Genomic DNA, 21836 nt, shown 5'->3' with positions numbered 1-21836 from the left:
TCATTTGTTATATATTGGATACAGAGAAAAGGCCATTTATTCCAGATTTGCCTTCCGAATTTTAAATAAAGTTACTTTGTTTTACCTGAAATATACCTTAACCTTTGCAAGTCTCTAATACTATAGTCTCCAAACCATGGACCAACAAAAAGCCTGAACAATATTCCTTCACTTGGCTTAAAGCATGTACACACTAATGTTTTTCTAAGAACTCCAGGTACAATAGCTTTGATTAAATAGAATTAAATATTGAGACAAAATACTGTGACAAAATTTAGAAATATTCCATGTTAAAACAGCAATGGCAAGAAACAAATGAAAATCATTGTATTTTAAAACATATGGTCAAAGGAAAGAATGCTGTATAGACAGGCTTTTATACATTGAACACCATGTTCAGAAGAAATCCAGGAAAAACTACTACTCTAATGCATTTTGCTCAATCATTGTACATTTTTTGACATACCATCTCTTCTCAAGAGGCTGAATAAAGAACAAAATAGCATATGGCCAGAAAAGTGAATTTTTGTAAGCCTTTCTTTAGTTGTGTGGCTAAAAAATAAAAAGCACGCAAATATTTGACTTTTGGATCTCCAGAATTTTCTCCAAGTTGACTTATGAATAAAATGAAATAAGAATGAATTTAAAATTATTACAATTTATTTTTCTACCTTTTAAAATAAATACAACTGAGAAATGAGTGCAATTCTCTTTATATAGCTGTTTCTTTTAGAAAAATAGAAATTATAAAAACCTACATTTCTACATGATATCACAATGTATTTTCTTTCAATCATTATCAAGCAAAGTGAAACTCTTGGCAATAATTCTGTCTTTTAGTTGTTTGTACTGTCACTGTGATGGCAGCTGAACTTAACACCCCATTTGTTTTCAGGAAAATGTCTTTTGTGCAACAAACTGGCTCAAACTCTGCTTCCCTGCTGTATTAATGTATTTGTGTTCATACAAAAATTTCCATTAATGTGGTTGCTTTGAACATTTCAAGTGTCAGATTTTAGATGCTTATAAATTGACTGCAAGTCAAAACATTACATCATGTTGAGCAGGATACAGATAAAGAGAATAGAAACCTGATTTTAAAATAGTCTATGGTGATATCAGATACATGGCACTGATTTTTATATACCAAAGCAATACATCACTGCAATAGTTCATAGGAAATGACATTACCAGGACAAAAAGAGACATTTTATCTATATCAGAGAAGGAATATGTTACTCCAGATGTCACAAACTATACAACATTGTCATTAACCATTAAGCCATGGTGACCAATCTGAGCTAATGGACTGAGAAAGAAGATATATCTTTTTTTACTACTTTTATAATATTTAATTATATTTTTGTTTAAGAAATCAGTCCGCCAAGAGAGAAATGAATATTGGTTGAAATGTTCAGGTGCAAATACTAGAAGTACCTTAATAATCAGCCAACAATGCAGGCATGGGTGTCTCCATGAGAACTCCTTTTCTGTTTGTCCTTGTAAGTCTGACTTAGGCAATCTATCAAAGAGTTGCACAAGTTTAATTGGGACATATTATAACTAGTAGTATCTTTAAAGATGCTAAAATTCTACAAATTGGAAATTTTTAGCAACAATGAGTAATGATGGAGACTGCCCTGGGAGTATCTGGCCATTTTAATAAAAGAAGCTTGGTTCCATAAGCAATGCAGATATTGGGCCCATCCAGAAAACACAAAATAGCTTGACATCCATGACTTCATAGTAGTAGTGACATGAACAGATTTTCTAGGCCCATAGAGAAAAATCTTACTGGTGAAAGAGAAAGAATTGGATGAGTGTGCTAAAATTAAAAAAAAAAAAGTACATGTGTGTCTGTGTGACAGAGAGAGAATGAATAATATCAGTATGAATAATATCAGCATCATCACAGGAACCTTATTTAGTCACATTTCTCTTTTTATATTGCGAATATTTTGAGGAGACCAACCTTATAATACTACCCTTGTAGTCTAAAATAAGAATGCTTTTAGAACAGCTATCTTTCTCTATCTTCACCTTGGATTTATGTCCTTGATGAAAGACTATTTTCCTTATCAACTTGAAAGCTTAAAGAAACAAATTAAACTATGCGTCTTGAGACCGTGGTTCTATGTTTTAAATTATTCTTATTCTATCTGTCACAGTTTACATAGATATTACAAACTGGTAGGCAAATGATTGAATTAAGCCCCTACAAGTCTTTGGCTGTACTGCCCATGTATTTAATAAAATAAAGCATTCCAATTATGGATTTTTTTTATTTATTCAGATGATGCTTCTTAGCAGTATGCAAAGTGCATGGTATAAGAAAATTAGCAGATATAGCATTAGGTTAAAGCAGATTTACATTGAAATAAATATACTTTACATAAAATTTGATGGTTGCCTGCAAGGTATGTGACATCCAATTCCTCAGTTTCCCTATAAAAATATGTATAATTATCATTTTAGCTCACATTTTTACACAAATTGAATTTTAAAAGGAAAACAAAATGCTTTGCAAAGTCCACACTCAAACTCAATTAATATTAGTAATCATGACAAAAATAATACTTATTTAGTGTTTACTAAGTGCCATTTGTTATTTTCAATGCTTTACTTATAATGATTATATTCTAGTTAAGACTTTATAATTAAATATATATATATATATAATTAAATATAATTTGGAGATATATTATATCTCCAAAATACAAATATGAAATATAAAGTAAAGATTCTTTAAGTTATTGTTGAAGATGACACAGATAATACACATTTAAACTAGAAGGAGTCACGGAGAACAGGGTATACATTCCCTCAAGCATTTACCACTGTACTCCAAAACTTTTATCACATGCCTCTTCACTGTAATGCTTATTTCTCTACTACAATCTTTTCCTCTGGAAGTAACAAAAGTTGCAAAAATTTTAAAGGTTGTAACTTATAATAAATGACAATCCCTATTTACAAAACAAAATTTACTGAGGAAGATTAAATAAAATACAATATAAAGTATCAGATATTAGATTGGATTTGACTATTAAGATCTAGACACCGCAATAAACATATGTGTGCATGTGTCTTTATAGCAGCATGGTTTATAATCCTTTGGGTATATACCCAGTAATGGGATGGCTGGGTCATATGGTACTTCTAGTTCTAGATCCTTGAGGAATCGCCATACTGGAAACCATCATTCTCAGCAAACTATCGCAAGAACAGAAAACCAAACACCGCATGTTCTCACTCATAGGTGGGAACTGAACAATGACATCACTTGGACTCGGGAAGGGGAACATCACACACTGGGGCCTATCATGGGGAAGGGGGAGGGGGGAGGGATTGCATTGGGAGTTATACCTGATATAAATGACGAATTCATGGGTGCTGACGAGTTGATGGGTGCAGCACACCAACATGGCACAAGTATACATATGTAACAAACCTGCACGTTATGCACATGTACCCTAGAACTTAAAGTATAATAATAAAAAAAAAAGAAAAATCATCAAAAAGTGTTTGGCAAATTGAATCCAGCAACATATAAAAGCAACAGTATGTCATTACCAAGTAGAGTTTAGCTTGGGAATGCGAAGGCTGGTTCAACATTTGTATCAATCAATGTAATACACCATGTCAATAGACTAAAGAAGAAATATAGTATCATCTCAATAGGTATAGTAAAGATATTTCATAATTTATGAATAACTTTCAGTAAAATAAGGACAAAATATAACTTCCTTAACCTATTAAAAGACACCAACAAAATTATACATTAAGCATATATTAAATTTGATGAAAGACTAAATATTTTTCTCCTAAGTTTGGAACAAGCTAGGATGTCCTTTCTCACTGTTCTTATTCATAATTGAACTAGAGGTTCTAATAATTTCTCAGAACAAAGATATTACCAGAGTTTCTACTTTGGAAATGATGTTGTCACAACCTAAAGTCTCTGTGGCTAGCTATGCAGCAGGAAAAAATGAATAGTAATATATAATTAATGGTCTCCATGGAGACAGATAATGGGAATTGAAGGACTTATTCCAGTTTTGAATTAGAGTATTTAGAAATAAGTATAATAATAAGCATGTATGAAAGAAGTGATTAGCTGTATAAGCTTATGTAATATTCTGTATTTTTATCATGTAAATTTTCATCAGTTGCTGGTGTATATTTTCCTTCCAAGAAATTGTCGTTTACATTAGATGAAAACTGTGGTTTAAAAATTCTGTAACTATTCTGTCATTATCTAAATTCAAAATATATATATATATATATTTAACTACAGATGCTCCTTGACTTATGATGATGCTATGTCCCCAAAAACCCATCCTAAGTTGAAAATACATAAATGAAACATGTATTTAATACACCTAACCTAAGATTATAGCTTAGCTTAGCCCACCTTAAACAGATGCAGAATACTTAAATATCAGCTTAGAGTTGTACAAAATAATATACCTCACAGCCTATTTTACAATAAAATGGTGAATATCTCAAAAATTTGTTGACTACAATATACTGTACAGTATAGTACTGATTGTTTACCCTTGTGATTGTGTGGCTAACTGTGAGCTGTGGTTTGCTGCCACTGCCCAGGACCACAAGACAATGCTGTACCACATAACAAAATCCCAGGAAAAGGCCAAATTCAAAATTTTGAGTATGACTTCTACTTAATACATACTATATTTGCACAACTGTAAGGTCAAAAAGTCTCTATGTAAAAACATCATAAATCAGAAACCAGCAGTAATATATCATACACAATTCATTAGCAACTGATTTTTGACTCTATAATCAAGGACAAATTTAGATAATAGGCTTTGAAAGGGTTCAAGGAGACATAATTTTGAAAGACATTTCCAATTAACTTCATTATTTAACATTTTCAGATTAAACAACATTAGTTTATGCAAGGATTCAAAGTTTTCAACTCATGACTCTGTCATGAGTTGAAAAGGCAATATCTTGTTTTATAACAGGATGCCACAGTGAGTGGAGCTGGCCAACTAACGAATATGCACATGTAAACATTTACATAGATGTAATCAATCTTCTCAGGCAGAAAACATTTGTATGCCCCACTATGAGAAAAAGAATATAAAAAAGTCCCAAAATTTGGGCTTACCTCCTGGCTGTCTCGCCAAAATGCAGTACTGGATAGAAGGTCTTCACTGGGAGTTGTTCAGGTTCTGGGCGGCCTGAACAAAGAATTGAACAAAATGCACAAACAAAAAGAAGAAGCAATGAAAGACAAGCAACAGAAGAACAGGGTGATGAAGGCACAGATTTATGGAAGAAGCAAAAGTACATACAGTTCACAGAGTGGGAACAGACTCGAGCAAGCATCTCCAGAGCCTCGCTAATGCAATGCTCCCCAGGGTTTTTATAAAGTCAAAATAACTAGGCAGCGCCCCCAGGTACTCTTTAGAGGCCTCTATGAAGGATTGGCCTGTGACCAATCAGATGCTAGAGGCTTGGCCTGCGGTCAATCAGAGGCTAAAGTGGAAACTCCTGTTACTACAGGCAAGGCTGTGGCCTGTATGCTGCCTAATCTTGCGTAGAACTATCTGCACCTGCGGTTTCCTTAATCCTGCCTTAATCCTTAGTTACTCTAATTCCCTATTGTTCTACTTCAAAACTACATCCAAACCATATGAGATGCCTATTAAGAGTTTTATTAAAAGTCTTAACTAGCAATGATTATGAAGTTTAACCTATGCAACAGCCCTTTCAGGCTTCTTTTGTCTCCATCAACACTAATTTCTCAGGAGTCCTTTAGAACATTTCATTTCAAATGAGTGGGAACTAGAAAGTACCATGTAAAGAAATCAATTCATGAAGATTATTGCAGCATACACATTCACAATTATGGTGTAGATACTGTAAAAAATACAATTGATGTCAATAGATGCCTATTTCTATTATATATTCAGAAAAAGAGAATGCCAGAGAGTGAAATATACGGTATTTGGTCCCTATGACAAAGCAGCCCTCCAAATTATGTCATTTTCAAAATACTTAGGAAAAACCTATATGACATAAAATACTTTCTGAGAAAAATACGGATTACACTTCACAGGGTGTATCAAGGGTTAATAGCCGTATTACCTTTATCCTAGAGTAAACAGTTGGTATGTTACACTATTTTTGTTCTGCATCTAACTTTATGTTGTATAGTCTGGACAATAACGTGAGGATGGCAGCTGAGTGTCTAACACTGTCAACATCAGTTTTAATAATTTCTTTTCAAATATCAAAATCACAGTGTCAAAAAATTACAAGAGTATGAATATCTTTGCAGGAATGGGTTTGGGTCTTGTTTTACTTTATAGGAGTAACTTTATATCACTTCATGTTGTAGTATTTCTTCCTTAATAATGTGCCCATGAGTACAGACCTGAGGTAATTTTTTAGACAAAAGTTTTAGTAAGTTAATAAATATGCCATGTGGCACTCAAAAAAGGGTACATGGAGGTTTCTGTTTTAAACAATCCTAATAAATTTTTATCATTTGCTATCTTATATAATTTTTATTTTGGATTCCAAGTTTGTACTAATAGAGTTTTCTGAAATTTTTGCGTTATGTGTTAAGAATTCTACTTCCAGCCATAACTTACATGTACTATAAAAGCAAAACATTAGATGAAAAACAAATATGAAATAGTTTAGTACAAGAGGAAGATATATTTATGCAAACTCTAAAAAGTATCCTGTAAAATCCGTATATGAACTTTTTGAAAAAAACAAAAATGTGCTAATAAAAAAAATTATTCGGCATGTCTAAATTAATAAATATAGGGAAATGAAGGTTAATGGTGCTCTAGGAGTAAAGCTGTTGTTTGTGTTTGATTAAACTATTACTCCTATGATGTATTTAAATTAGTGATTTTATTCTACTGATTTGACTTTGAAGCAAGAAAATCGTAGGAAACATTAAGAACAGAAGGTGGCAGGGTTCTCTTGGAAATGTGTTTCTGTTAATGAATCAATGCAATGTCCTTAGATGTTTTTTCACATAGTATATATAAAAAAGGTCAGATTTTTACACTCAGTACTGCAGATATTAAAGTGACATTTTAATCACACTTAATCATGTCTGTAGAGCAACATTTTGTTTTATAATTGTCAGATAAACATTTTCCAAGTTTTGAGCTACCAGAAACCAAAAATATTTACATTCCTACTTTTTTCTATGAAAATATTTGCCAGAGATGGCTTCATATTTGTGTTACAATAGCACACTATCTACAGAGTTTCCTTTTATATACTTCTTAAGGTTTATTTTATGAACTTTGGCAAAATGACATCTTTTATACTATTGTCTATATTCATTTGAAGCAGAAGTTTAATTTCTTTCCAGCATAAAAATATAAAAATAAGTTTAAAATAAAAATATTCCTTGTTTCATTGATATGTGCCTTATATTTTAGTATAATTAAAGAAATGTTTGGAGTTTTATAGTAAAGAGATGGTATAAAATAATTTTAATGAAGCCTATTGAGAACTGATAATCCTTCTAATTAATTACATTATTCAAGCTAAACACAAGAATATTAGTCTATATAGTTTTTCCATTAATTTAAAATGAAAAATAAGGAAAAAAATGATCAAAAAAATAAAATTCAGTTTTCATTAAGAGTCATAAGGTCCCATAAGGTTTCTGAAAGACAGAAACCTCACTTTTCTTTATGTATGGTTAAAACCAAAATATTTCCATATTAAATGGCCAAATTGGCCAAACCTTTCATAAACTACTATTTTTAATGATATTATAGTCTAAGCTAAAAAAATTTTTAAAAAACAATAAAACCAAAATAACAAAGCCCCACTTCTCTTTTCTCATGTGAAATAGCTCTAAATCTCTGAGGGATGAGCATTCTGCAAGTCTTAGAGGAAACAGTGCCTAATCTTTGCCTCAGCATGTGATTTCTTCATTGTCTAATTTCATTCACTCATTTTACAAATATTCAATCATAATTATTGTTCTGATTGCCGAAGTTTAACATTGTTAAACCATAATCTAAATATATGATTTAAACTGAAGTGACTCCATAATTTTGTCTTGAGGTTAAAAAAAAAGTGCAAAAAAGTTGAAGAATTTTTCACCTGCCAGAGACTGCACATCTTCCCTTACCTAAAAATCACAGGCAAAGTAATTTCAAAGATATGAATACAAAATAACTAGTAATGCCTAAATCTTTCTAAAAGTTTGAAAGAAAAAAACATAAACAACATTGGTTTATGTTTATAAGGAAATAATTCTCATATGCATACAATTATAGTATTTGTAACAACAGGCTATGTATAGGACAGTGGTGAATTTGTGTTTTAATATCAACTATTTTCTTTTACCTTTTATGTGATTGTAAAATATCTTCATAGGAAACGTGGAAAATTCATTGCAGGAGTAAAAAGTAATTAGAATTAATTGCAATCTTGTCAGAGGCATAACTTACTTTTAATAATATAGTATTCTTTCATTTTATTTTGTCAACATTTCTACTAATCTGCACTTTTAATGAAATTAAAAAAATTTCTAGGTGCCATACGCTGTTATATATATATTTAAAACAACAAAGTTACATAATGTATATCTTTTTGTTGTTGTTGTTTTATACAGATAAGAAATCTGACATAGAGATAAAGCCACATAAGCAAGGTTACTGAGTTAGTAAGTAGTCGAGGCCAGGACTGAGCCAAGATGAGAGTCCTTCACTTTAGAATTGCCCCACCAGATGAACTGAGTCACAATGAGCCAATCAAAAAAGTTAATTGTCAGAGAGACCCAGTAGTCACTTAGTTTTAATAAAAAGAAGGTATACTAGCAAAATTAAAATTTTCAAAAGACGGATAATATCTATATAAGTAATAACGACATTCTTAAGGAATTTAGGTATTTAGGTACAACCAAGAAACATCCACACCCACACAACGTCAAACACACACACACATTTTCTAAAGCTAAAACAGATACTTTTCCAATTTAAAAAGTCAGTGAATAAGCTGAAGAAGGCAGTGCTCAACATTTAGAGTTTATTTATTGGCTTGAAATATCACATAAAATTAATTTTAACAATAGTGTAGCACATGTATAAAATTATAAAAATTAGGAGTAAGATAACAGAGGTGGAGGATAAATCAAGAACTGGTGAAAAAAATAAGATTGAAGAAAGAGAAAAATTGAGAAGGCATGACAATTTTAAAATATTTTAAGAAAATATTTCTATAAAAAATCTTTGTATAAATACGAAAAGTCAAAAGATCCCACTGGATTCAAGGATGGTTTTCTAACTTCTGACAAAATTCTGAATTTTTATGCTAAAGGAAAGAATATTACTACACTGAAAGCAACTGCAAGTCAATAGAAAATTTTGTTAAATTCCCTTTGGCCTGTGCTCCCTATTAATTCATTAACCAGTTGCCTCCAATCCAAAGTCCATTTCCCTCAATTTCCATTGGTAAAACTGATATACTATAATGTGGCTCAAAATTTTCACCACTTCATATTAAAGATGATTCAGCAAGATCCAAGTATGAAGTTATCATCTTGGGATTTTTTCCAACCCTCCTTTTTTTTTATCCTCCCCAAAAGTGTCTTACCCTAATATTATGAATAATAGGTCTTAAAAAAAAATCCTCATAGTATCAATCTCTAATAACACACATGATCAGATTGTTAGCAAATGAGAATAAAATGATTAAAGCTGTAACTCAATACCAACTTTCACTAATAATTTTAAAGACACAATCATTCAAGAGACACAGAGAGAGCTGGGAGAGATTTGGGGCATTTAGCATGATGCTGTATAATGTCCTTTCTTTCTAGATGAAACATGGTCTGGGTTCCATGGATAAATGAGATTTTAAGTTGTGAGGTATCTCAGCCATCAGATATCTCCATCTTTGAATCAGATACTTGCAAAATTTGTGATATTCTTCAGTGAACTAAATCACAATAATCCATTTATTCCAGGCTTACTTGCCATAGCATGCTAGACAGTTAGGAACATTCTGTGAAAGCATTTTAAAGATAAGGACTTTTCTGCTACCACAAACAAATTAGTTTGAATGTGGAGAGCTACATTATTAATATATTCAAAAGAGATTAGATAAAATAAACTACCTTCTTTCTTCCACAGTAGAATCCTCCTGCTGCCCTCCTTCCCCTGGAGTAACTGAAGACAGAAAGTCATGATCTAACACTTGAACCGTACCTTCTCAATATTAAAAAGAAATACCTACGGCCAAGTGAAATCTATTCCAACAAAAGAAGAGTAGTTCAATATTAGGAAATCTAAAAAACCAATTCATTACGGTATCAAAATTCAGGAGAGAAAAATATAAATATCTTTACATAGAAAACCCAATTTGTTAGTTAAATATACATTTGTGTTAAAAAAAAATACTCAGTTAAAAACACTTTTCAACAGTAGGTGATGTTTTATGTCGGTTCAGAAGTCAGCTTTTTTCTTAATGTAAGTAAGCTTGAGACTTTCCTGTAAAAGAGAGGAACAAAACAAGAATGCACAATGTTTTTACTGCTATTTAAGATTGCTTTGAAAGTGTTAGACAATGTACTCAGATAAGGGATAAAAGTAAAGGTAGATTAATTCTAATTCAGAAAGTAAAATCATCTCTAAATTTAAAATGCATGGTTATTTACAAATAAGTGTTAGAAGCCAATATAAATAATGAGAAAATGTAGTAAAGAGACATATTATGTGAAACAAAAAGCAAAGATAGTACATAACAATAAAAATGTGAAGTTATAATAGAAGAGAAAAACCTATATGTAATCGCAAATAAATGAATGAAGAAATATTAGAAAATAAACCAAAAGAGAACATTCTTGATGGATATGAAAGAAAATCTAAAACAAACAGAAAGCTACTAAAATACACACAAAAAAATGAACAAATGAAGGCTGTATTAATTATGTCCTAGAATAACACTAGTGAACATAACAGCTCCCTAGGGTTATTAAACTCTTAGCAGTATCCTAATAAAAGTCTCTCTAATGTTTTCCTTGAGCTACAGAAATTATTTGGAGGAATGTAAAGATTATTTGGAGGAATGTGAAAAAAAGAATAGTTACAAAAATTCTGAAAAAAATAGAACAAAAATTATTATCTAGCCCAAACAAATAATAAACATTTTAAAGATCTCTACAAATAAAAAGATTGTAGTATTAGTCCATGATTGCAGAGAACAATGAAATAGAAAAGAGAATTTAGAAATATATTAAAATATGTGTGGAGATTTAATGTGACTCCATATCTTTAATGATCTTTTAAAATAAAATGAATTTTCCAAGAATCTTACTATATCCGACCCATATGGATAATATATTTAATTATAAAACATGAAATGATAGATGTACCAGAATAAAATAATCGATATTTTATAACATAGAGTGAGAAAAACTTTTCTAATAAACTTAAAATTTAGAAATAAAAAGAAAAAAGGACACATTTGACAATACAAAAATAAAAATGACATACATGATGAAAGGGGAAATAAAACAATTTAAAAATGGGAAAATATTGGGAAGTTATATAGCTTAATAATGATTATTAATAAAAGAGAAAAATCCAACAAATCTGCAGAAAACAAAGTGGAAAAGAGAGTTGAATAACTAGTGATTAGATGGACACATATAAATACCCCTTAAGATATGAAAAGATGCTCAGATACTCGTAGTAAGAGATGTGCATGTGAGACAGCATTAACATGTGTTTCTTGCTACGCTGGCAAATATCAGAATTTGGATAACATGTTTTATTGGTATACGTGTTTAAAAACAGATTCATAATTTCTGGTAAAGTTGCAAATTGTCATCACACCTGTGGATGGGAATTTGGCACGGCTATAGTTTGATCATGGGGGTGGATCCCTCTTGAGTAGATTAATGTTTTTGCTCTGTGGGGTGGGGTTTGAATGAGCACTCATTATATTATTAGTTCTTAAGAGAGCTGACTGTTTAAAAGAGCCTGGCACAGCCCCCATTGCTTCCTTTCTGGCTGTTTGATCTCTGCAAACACAGGCCCCCTTTTATTATTATTATTATTTTTTTTTTTTTATTTATACTTTAAGTTCTGGGGTACTGATGCAGAACGTGCAGGTTTGTTACATAGGTATACATGTGCCATGGTGATTTGTTGCACACATCAACCCGTCATTTACATTAGGTATTTCTCCAAATGCTATCCCTCCTTTAGCCCCACACCCCCCAACAGGCCCCAGTCTGTGATGCTCTCCTCCCTGTGCCCATGTGTTCTCATTGTTCAACTCCCACTTATGAGTGAGAACATGCAGTGTTTGGTTTTCTGTTCCTGTGTTAGTTTTCTGAGAATGATGTTTTCCAGCATCATCCATATCCCTGCAAAGGACGTGAGCTCGTCCTTTTTTATGGCTGCCTAGTATTCCATGGTGTATATGTGCCACATTTTCTTTATCCAGTCTATCATTGATGGACATTTGGATTGGTTCCAAGTGTTTGGTATTGTGAACAGTGCCTCAGTAAACATACATGTCCATGGGTCTTTACAGTATAATGATTTACGATCCTTTGGGTATATACCCAGTAATATGATTGCTGGGTCAAATGGTATTTCTAGTTCTAGATCCTTTAGCAATCTCCACACTGTCTTCCACAATAGTTGAACTAATTCACACACCCACTAGCAGCGTAAAAGTGTTCCAATTTCTCCACATCCTCTCCAGCATCTCTTGCTTCCTGACTTTTTAGTGATCGCCATTCTAACTGGGGTGAGATGGTATCTCATTGTGGTTTTGATTTGCATTTCTCTAATGACCAGTGATGACGAGCTTTTTTTCATATGTTTGTTGGCTGCATAAATGTCTTCTTTTGAGAAATGTCTGTTCATATCCTTCGCCCACTTTTTGATGGTGTTGTTTGCTTTTTTCTTGTAAATCTGTTTAAGTTATTTGTCAATTCTGGATATTAGCTCTTTGTCAGATAGATAGATTGCAAAGTTTTTCTTCCATTCTGTAGGTTGCCTGTTCACTCTACAGGGTCCCTGTTTCACCCTCTGCATGAATAGAAGCAATCTGAGGCTTCCACCAGAAGCAGATACTGGCACCATGCTTTTTGCATAGCCTGCAGAATCATGAGCAAAATATACCTCATTTCTTTCTAAATTATCCAGCCTCAGTTATCCCTTTATAGCATCATAAATGAACTAAGAGAGACACTATTCAGAAAAGTTATATTTAGTGCACTCATTAATCCTACAACTCATATTTAAGATAGTTCCCAAGGAAGCACTGGCAAACTATTAAAATTACGTGGACGTTGTAACCCTATGTATAATAATAAAAGATAATGTACAGCCAGAGTTCCATCAATATGGCAGAATTAGAATATTTCTCTTAGCTAGGCACGATGGCTCACACCTGTAATCCCAGCACTTTGGGAGGCCTAGGCAGGCAGATCATGAGGTCAGGAGTTTGAGACTAGCCTGACTAACATGATGAAACCCCGTCTCTACTAAAATTACAAAAATTAGCCAGGGGTGGTGGCACAAGCCTGTAATCCAAGCTACTCAGGAGACTGAGGCAGGAGAACTGCTTGAACCCGGGAGGTGGAGGTTGCAGTGAGCCGAGATCATGCCACTGCACTCTAGCCTGAGTGATAGAGTGAGACTCCATCTCCAAAAAAAAAATTAAGAATATTTCTCTTAATTATTGTTCCCCATTTTTTTCTACTGAAAATATCCAAAATCAAGTATCAACCCTAAAGAAGCAAGCAGTACTCCTAGCAACCAGAGGTTGGCTCCATATTCCATACGAAGATTCAATGAAGCACTATGTAACTACAGGAAAAAAGTAAAAGCTGTGTCTACCTACTTATGCACAGTGTACTCTAAGTTTTTAAAGTAAATTTTATTATATATATTTAAGATATATAACATGATGCATATATTACATGATAAAAAGTGAAGACAAGAATATATATAATTTAATATCATTTTCTAAGGAGTATAGCATACATGTGTATGCATATTTGCCTATATTACAAAATAAAACCGAAAATCACTAACTGGAAAAATAAATTAGGTAATTTTCGGGGAAAGTGTTTATGGCTCAGTGGAAATAGAAATGGGAAGAAGAAATTGTTGTTTTTAAATATCAGTTGATGTGTGTATTGTATAATTAGTTTACATAATTATAAAACAAGATTAAATTAAATAAAGAAGAACCACTAGCGATTTAAAATGAAATTTATCTGAAGAAGATCACCGCCTATAAATTCAGTGTTTAAAGTGCAAAGGAAATACTCTGAAGTATTTTAAAATCTAGTGTTATGTTGGGGGCAAGACAGATTGCATTTTTTTGCTATTAAAAATAATAGGGCAAAAGAACTGCCACAAAAATCTTAAACTGTTTTTTAATAAAAATGTTGTTAGTAATAATATAGAAACATGTATTTTGAAAATATAAACATATGTATACATATAAAGAATGACTGTCAATGCAGGTGAACAGAAATGCAAATATACAATTGAAAAAGTTATGTATAAAGTGTCAAAATAAATTCATGATGTATTTTCTCATATATATTATTCCTTAGATTTGTCTACTGAAAATATCCAGAAGTTTACCTAGCTCAATAATAATAAGTACTCCTAGAAATCAAACAGCCATATTTGCCATTTGTCTCTGAAAACAATCAGGGATCCTTGGAGAAACAGTCAACTATTCTATTTGGGGCAAATTTTCAGGTGAATGAATAATATTTCATGACACTATAAAGCCAAGCAGTTATGTTAAAGGCTATTTTTGAAGAAGGATTCAGCACCAACTTTTAAAAGTTTCTGCTGAAAAAATTTGGCACAATTGAACGTCAAAAAGGAAATTATTCTAGTTTGTTAAAACATCAAATATACAAAACTCTATGCATTTATAATGATTGTGCAAAAATTAATTGATTACCTTTGAGGATACTTGGGAACCACTCATTATCCTAAAAGGTATGAAGAAAGTGGAGAAAAAAAAAAGTTTTCCTGCTTTTCCTTAACAAACTAAATATCTGAATAACCAAATTGTAAACGTAGGAAAAACAGCTGATATAGATAGAAGTAACATAGTGGTTTTAAAATATCTCTACCAATTATCTGACACTCCTGTTTCCAAAAATGTACCTTGTTCTACTCCTCGTTTATAATGAACATAATGTGGTGAAAATGAGAGTGTGTTACTTCCAAGACTAGGTTACAGATGACATTGTGGTTACCTTTTGTTCACTCTTTTGGATCCCTTGCAATGAGGACACTCAAGAGGCTTTATATGGCTCACTATAGATTTCCTAGTCCTTTCACTGGAATCAGTTAACAATAGATACAATATTTTAAGATTATGTACTCACATTTAGAAAATACAATTTGCTGGTGTATTTTGAGATCTTCCACCTCTAACATCTCGAGGATTTTGCAAGCCTTCTCTCTTCTTCCTCAATGGTTGAATGCTGCTTCTCATCTCTGCTCCTTGTAGGTGTTTCTCAAATGAAGCTCTGTTTCTGAAAGTGAATTTTATAGGGTGTTTCTAAGATCTGCTGTTCCCATGCAAAGACTTTCCGCACTCTCCGTTCTTTCCTATTGCACTGTCAGGACCTCATGCCTGGATTTCCAGTGTGGTTCTCCTGGACTTTGTTGCCTTGCTAACACTCACTCTCAAGGTGGTTTGGGATTTCTCCTTCTTTATAATGCTAGAAATACTGTTTTTTTGATTGTCCTATCCTTCGTGTTTGTGTAGTTTCCAGTAGAGAAAGTAAAATGATTTCAATAAAGCTACTCTTATAATCCCATGAGAATTGAAGTACAGATTTTACTGATAAAGCTAAAGCCTGGCTTCTTCAACAAACACAAAAAGTTATCTTCATAGTTATGTTCTTTCTAATAAAAGGCAGCATTATTTTATTAGAATTAAAATGCTATACCTTGATTGACACTTTGTTAATCTATAAATTAAACAATTTAAACATTTTAAATCCATTGAAACTCTTCACATCCAGAGGCATGTTACTTTTCTGTGATTATTGAAATTGTATATATATGCTGAAATATTGTCATTTTCTCATACAGAATTTTCAGAATTTTATATTAGAGTCATTCTAGTTATTATAATATAATTTGCCACTCAAATTTTAACTAATATAAATTCTATATTTTGCTAATACTTGGAAAAACTAAACATTTTTATAATAGTTGGTTATCAATCAGCTATGTCAAACCAGCCACTTTATTCAGCTTTAGTTAATCCTAAATAAAGTTTCAAACAATATATAAAATGTTGATTTTATTTTTCTGAGTTATTCCTCTAATTTCTGTGTATAATTATAGAACAAATTCAGAATAGTTTTTAATGATAGTGTTTCAAATGAACATCCTTGCTTACTCCCAAATTTTAGAATATAAAATGATAAATGTTTGCTTAAATTAGAAAATCTTTACCATGTTAAAGAAGTACAAGGAAAATATGAAATAATCTACGAGGCAATCCTCTTCTGGCTCCTCTTTAAAAGTAAAATTGAATCCCTGTTTCTCACCATGGCCTACTAGCTCTATATATGCTGATCCATGCCATGCTCTCAAACTTCATCCCATACCATGCTATTTTCTTGTTCATCACCATTGACAACTATCCAGTACCTTTTCTGTTTCTTAACAAGAAAATATTTTGCCTTTCAATTGTTGTGTCCTATACATACATCATTGATATTAACCTGTCGAAGAAATAAAATAAATAGATTTCTTCATGGGAGTGGCTACTTCTCGTCTGTCAATCAATATCTTGTTTTTGGTTAGATTTTCTTTAAACACACTAAATTAATACCCTGCCTGGTAATCTTGCTACTCTATGTCATCACTTTATATTAGTTGGGGCATAATGACAATGCTAATTGCCTTGTTTATTTGTTACCTAACTTAAAATTATTGATATTGCTGTGTCCGTAAATTTACTAAAAGCATTACTCATAATTCATCTCTGTGGGTATTGTGATAAAATAACCCTCCTAGATTATAGCAATATATTATGAGGAAGTTGAGAAAAGCAACATCAATGTTTATATATGAACTGTTACAGCAGAAATTCTGGAGAGTAGATAATAGAGTTGTTGGAAAGGAAGGTAGACCTGCCAAAATATCTTCTTGCACAATTAAAGTGTATTAATGAAAATCAACCATTCTAAGGTTTATTTTCTCACTTAATTTTGTTATATCCTTTTCATTTTCTGCCAAATATAATCATTAATTAGGAACCAGTTGTCAAACTCCTACTATAACTCTGTTAATTTGTATTAGCTTTTCTCTAGTCTGTCTTCATTATATTACATTCTGCTTTTATTCCTATATCTATTTTTTAATTATTTTTAGAACACTTTTAGATTTTGAGAAAAACTACAAAAGTAATACAAAGAGTTACCATATAATCTAAACCAATTTTCTCTATTATTAATATTTTCCTTAGTATGGTAGAGTTGTTATATTTCATAAACCAATATTGACATATTTTTATTAAGTAAAATGCATATTTATTCATATATCCTTAGTTTTTTTTTTTTTTTTTTTTTTTTTTTTTGAGGCGGAGTCTCGCTCTGTCGCCCGGACTGGAGTGCAGTGGCCGGATCTCAGCTCACTGCAAGCTCTGCCTCCCGGGTTTACGCCATTCTCCTGCCTCAGCCTCCAGAGTAGCTGGGACTACAGGCGCCCGCCACCTCGCCCGGCTAGTTTTTTGTATTTTTTAGTAGAGCCGGGGTTTCACCGTGTTAGCCAGGATGGTCTCGATCTCCTGACCTCGTGATCCGCCCGTCTCGGCCTCCCAAAGTGCTGGGATTACAGGCTTGAGCCACCGCGCCCGGCCTCATATATCCTTAGTTTTTAATCTGACATTATTTTTTGTTCGAATGTATCATGTAAGATACCGTATTAACTGTAGTCCTCATGTCTCCTTGGGTTTGTATTGGCTGTGATAGTTTCTCATAGTTTCCTTGTTTTTGAAAATCTTAACACCTATGAGAATTATTAGTCAGTAATTTTGTAGAATGTCTCAAAATTAAGTTTTGTCTAATATTTTTCTTAAGATTAGACTGGAGTTATGGGGACATGGGACTTTTTAATTTTCTGATACTACAAGATATTCCAGGTGCATCACCATTTTAGATAATTTTGCCCTAGTATTTGAATCAGCCATTTCTCTGAGGGGTCATAATTCTTTTTGTTAGAGAACGATGTATTAGTCCATCTTCACACTGCTGATAAAGACATACCCAAGACTGGGCAATTTACAAAAGAAAGAAGTAATGGAGTCACAGTTGTGTGTGGCTGAGAGGCATCACAATCATGGCAGAAAGTGAAAGGCACATCTCACATGGTGGCAGACAAGAGAACGAGAGCTTGTGCAGGGAAACTCCCCTTTATAAAACCATCAGATCTCATGAGACTTATTTGCTATCCTGAGAATAGCACGGGAAAGACCCACCTCCATGATTAAATTACCTCCCATCAGTTCCCTCCCACAATACATTGGAATTGTGGGAACTACAATTCAAAATGAGACTTGGGTGGGGACAGAGCTAAACCATATCAAATGATATTAGAAGCAAATAAGTGGACATTAGGCATGCTCATTGCTGTGACTGTTATGAACATTGGGTGTGTTTCATCCAATGTTCCACTCTCTCAGCTGACAGAGGAAGAAATATAATAATGTGTAGATATGCATATATCTGTAAATATTTCTCTATGTAATCATTTGAATTCCTAGTAAGCTAAAATTAAAATCATACTGATGTCTCAGGCTTTAATTCATTACCGCAATGTCATTCCATCTTCCTCTCCTTACTTATTTGTAACTTCTCATTCCAATACTGAGAAACTTGACTTCTATCATCTGCTATCCATGTACTTAATAGTTCAATTCTGATATACATGTATGTATGTGTCAGAATTGTTCACCTGTATCCTCATGGGGGGAGAGGAAGGAGGAGTTTATCAAATGAAATACAGTACATATAGGCAATTGCTTTTTCCTTTAGTCCTACTGACTCTATTCATTTCCAAAGGTACTTTGGTCAGCACTTTTTCCTTCCCCTCTTGAATAAACTTGTTTTACACATTGGTAATAGAGTTAGTTGTCACATTCTGCATTCCATCCTAGGAACTCCTGAACTCTTAAGTAATTTTTCTTTAATTTGCATATATTAAGGTTTATACCTTCTGCTGTAAAATTCTAAGAATTTTACAAATAAATGCTGTCCTGTATCACAATTACAGTATCATACAGGTTGGTTTTACTTCCTAAAATAAATCCTATGTTCCCCCTAATCAACACTTTCTCCATTCCTCAGACCCCTAGAATTTACTGTTCAGTTACCATAGTTTTCGCTTTTTCAGAATCGAAATGATACAGCACGAAAAACAGGTTTTTTTCAGTTAAATGTGCATGTAAGATTAATTCATGCCTTTTTGTGGCTTCACAGTTCATTTCTTTTTATCAGTGACTAAAACTCCATTGTATGGTTGCATCACAACTTATTTCTCCATTTGAATATTGAAGAACATTTTGTTTGCTTCCAGTTTGGGAAAATTTTAAATAATGCTAATATCATACATAGACAGATTTTGGTAGGACATAAATTTTCTAGTCACTTTGGTAAATACCTAGGAACATGATGGAGAGCTCATATGAAAAGACTATGTTTAGTTTTGTAAGAAAATTACCGAATGTCTTCAAAATGACTGTATAAATTTTTACTCCAATAAACAATGAATGAGAGTTTCCTATTGCTCTGCATCTTTGCGAGCAATTGGCATCATACAGTTTTAATTTTGATTTCTTTTTATTTTTGGAGGTGGGTGAAAGGGAGCTGATTTTAGCTATTCTAATTGGTGTACAGTGGTATCTCATTGTTTTAGCTTGTAATCCTCTAATGACAAATAATGTTGAGCAATTTTTCATATGCTAATTTGCCATCTGTATATCCTCCTTGTTGAATTGTCTTTCAGATCTTTTGGTCAATTTTAATCCGTTTTTTTTTTTTTTTTTTCCTTTCTCATTGAGTTTTAAGTTTTCTTTGCATATTCTGATACAAGTCCTTTATCTTACATATATTTTGCAACTATTTTCTCCCAGGCAATAGCTTGCTTTTAAGTCTCTTAATAGTATCTTTCACAGAGTAGACATTTTGTTTCTTTTTGTCTGTCTATATTCTTTATTTTAATGAAGTTTCCACTTATTAACTTTTGCTTTCATGGATTCTGCTTTTTTTGTGTGGTATCTAAAAATTCATTGCCAAATTCAAGGTTTCTTGGCCTTTTCTCCCACATTTTCCTCTAGAAGTTTTACATTTAGGTTTATGATCCATTTTGAGTTAAATGAAAATTCATTTTCAATTTACTTTTCTTAAACATTCTTTTCTAAATTATTTTTCAAAAGGTGACCAATGTCTTTTAGTATTATAGCCTAGCAAAGTAATGCTATATTGAATTTATTTATTTTGCATCTATTAATATTTATATGACGCTATTTTGTTAAATAATGTGTTAGTATATTATGATCTCTGTTAGACTGTAAAGTCTTTGAAAAGAACATTCTATCTTATACACATTTTATATCCCAGATTGTAGTATTAAACATAAAACAAATATTACTCGATTATGATCGCCTGTAGTTAATTCTCTTTCATATCAGAGAAATTGTTTCAAAAATACCCTTTCAAATACTAAAACAAAATACACAATGAAAAAAAAAAGTAATGCTTTGGAAAAGAAGCATATGGAAGAAAGTACTTTCTTTAAGCTTCCTCTAATTGCTTCTCAGCACAAGTTGGAAACAACTTTGAAGAGAATATTTCATTTGCATTCAGTTCTAATAGTTCTCTTTGCTGATTGAAACTGTAACATTAAATTCTAAATACTGAAAATGAGAGAATGAAAACTCACCTGTGTGGGAGAAATAGAAAACCTAGAATGATATGTTTATCTAGAAATATATATATATCTGTGAACAATTTTTCCACGCCATCTTTAAACCTTCTAAACCTCTTAGGAAATTAATAAGTAAGCACATAGTACCTCATGAGCACTGTGTGGATACATATTTCAATCCTAAAGAATTGAACTTAAACATAATTATACCTTGCCAGTTTCGAAAAATGATTAGACTTATAAACCTAAACTACCTCCTAAACTCTATAATGTAATAATGTCTCCATTGGAGAAGTGGACTTCTTTTGAAGTTTTATCTGCATTTTTAAAATTGTTTAACTAGCATACTGACATTGTACTTTCTGCCTTTTTCTTTATAAATATTATCATATATTGACCATATCTTATTATTATTATTATTGTTACTATTTTTGAGACAGAGTCTCGCTCTGTCAGCCAGGTTGGAGTGCAGTGGCACAATCTCTGCTCACTGCAACCTCCATCTCCCGGGCTCAAGCAATTCTCTTGCCTCAGTCTCCCTAGTAGCTAGGATTACAAGCGTGTGCCACCATGCTCGGTTAATTTTTTTTTTTTTTTTTTTTTTTTTTTTTTAGTAGAGACGGGGTTTCACCATGTTGGCTAGGCTGGTCTCAAACTCTTGACCTCAGGTAATCCGCCCACCTCGGCCTCCCAAAGTGCTTAGATTACACACATGAGCCACCACGACCAGCCGACCATCTCTCATTATCAATAAGAACATCACAGACAAGGATTCCACATACGTCCATTTATAAAATGTCTTGTTATCTCAAAGGTAAGCCATTCTCATATTGTCTAAGCCTCATTTATGATTTGGATAGACTTCACAAAATA

Source organism: Piliocolobus tephrosceles, chromosome 4 (genome assembly GCF_002776525.5).
Source record: "Piliocolobus tephrosceles isolate RC106 chromosome 4, ASM277652v3, whole genome shotgun sequence".
Taxonomy (NCBI): Eukaryota; Metazoa; Chordata; class Mammalia; order Primates; family Cercopithecidae; genus Piliocolobus; species Piliocolobus tephrosceles.
Note: the sequence above shows the minus strand (reverse complement) of the source record.